Here is a 1,670-nt window from a genome sequence, read left to right as displayed (position 1 = left end):
CCCAATGTTCCTATTACCACGAGGACCTAGCAGATTCAGCCCCAATCCTAATCAAAACTCTGCTCTGATGATAATATTCAGTCAGATCATACGATACTGCTGTGTCTGTGAGGTGAACGGATGTTGTGCAGCTTTGGCCAGTGTCCTTCCAGTCTCATGTCGACAGAACATCCAGGTGGACTTTGGCGTGCTAAGAAGCTTTTGCAGTTCTTACTAGGAGAAACCTGGGCAGCTTGTACAAGATGATCCAGAGGCTTACAGCACAGAGCACATCGGAATGGCTCCCTGTGGCTTGCCTAGCGCCGTTGTGTGGCAGCCTGTCGTCATCGGTGTGTGAATGGATGAATGCTGTATCATCTCCTGTAAAGTGCAACACACTGTGGAAAAATGCACTATATAAATACAGTCCATTTACCATGTAATACTATGTCCGGTTGGTTGGCCATTGTCAGTTTGTATCTGGAAGTCCCACAGGATCTTAGCTTGGTCATTCTCAGCCACCTTTGGAGGTGCATCCCATTTTGACTTTGGGACTTCCAGCCTGTACTAGGCACAGATGTTTCTGTACACTATGCCAGCCACTTGGTTATGGTGTTCCATGTATGCCCTTCCTGCTAGCATCTTGCACCCCGCTGTTATGTGCTTGATTGTCTCAGGGGCATCTTTGCACTGCCTGCACCTGGGGTCCTGTCTGGTGTGGTAGACAGGACCCCAGCAGCGGGGACAGAGCATCTCCTTGGTAGATACCGCACTTGATGTTGACTTGTGCAATTGGCTTGAAGTTGTCCTCTAGGGTTGTTTTCCACATTCCCATTGAGTTCTTGATGAAGGCTCTTAGAGTCCAAGCATTCCAGGATCCATGTGTGAGGCATTGAGTCATAGGCTTTCTTGTAGTCAATCCAGGCAGTGCACAGGTTGGTATGCCTGGTCTTGCAGTCTCAAGTGACTACTTTATCAACCAGTAGCTGGTGCTTTGCTCTTCTGGTGTTACTACAAATTCCTTTCTGGGCCCTGCTCATGTATTGAGCCATGTGCCTGCTCATCTTAGCTGCTATGATGCCTGACAGGAGCTTCCATGTTGTGCAGAGGCAGGTTATTGGGTAGAAGTTGGATGGTACTGCTCCCTTCTGAGGGACCTTCAGGATCAGGACTGTCTGGCCCTCAGTTAACCAATCAGGGTGGGTTTCCATCTATTTGTAGCTGGTTCATTTGTCCCGCTAGGCGCTTATGGAGTGAAGTTAGCTTCTTTAACCAGTAGGTGTGGATCATGTCAGTGCCTGGTGCTGTCCAGCTCTTCATACTTGAGACCTCACTTGAATGTCTGCCATTGTGATGATTACTGAGTCTTGTGCAGGGAGGTTGATGTGGTCTGCTCTTAGGTCCACCAACCACTGGGCATTGTTTTTATGTGATGCCTCCTACTCCCATATGCTCTTCCAGAACTGTTCAGTCTCCAGCCTTGGTGGGTCTGCGCTCATGTTATTACCCTGCTACTGAGAGTACACCTTGGATGACTCAGTGGAGAACATTCAGTTTATTCTCCTGGCTTCAACTTCTCTGGTGTACCTCTTCAGCCGGGTGGCCAGGGCTGTGAGCCTTTGCTTGGCAGTCTCCAAGGCCTCAGGTATGCACAGTGAGTTGTACTTCTTAGGTACCCCTTTCTTCATCAC

The sequence above is a fragment of the Monopterus albus genome, unplaced genomic scaffold, assembly GCF_001952655.1.
Source record: "Monopterus albus unplaced genomic scaffold, M_albus_1.0 scaffold373.1, whole genome shotgun sequence".
In the NCBI taxonomy this organism is placed as follows: domain Eukaryota; kingdom Metazoa; phylum Chordata; class Actinopteri; order Synbranchiformes; family Synbranchidae; genus Monopterus; species Monopterus albus.
Note: the sequence above shows the minus strand (reverse complement) of the source record.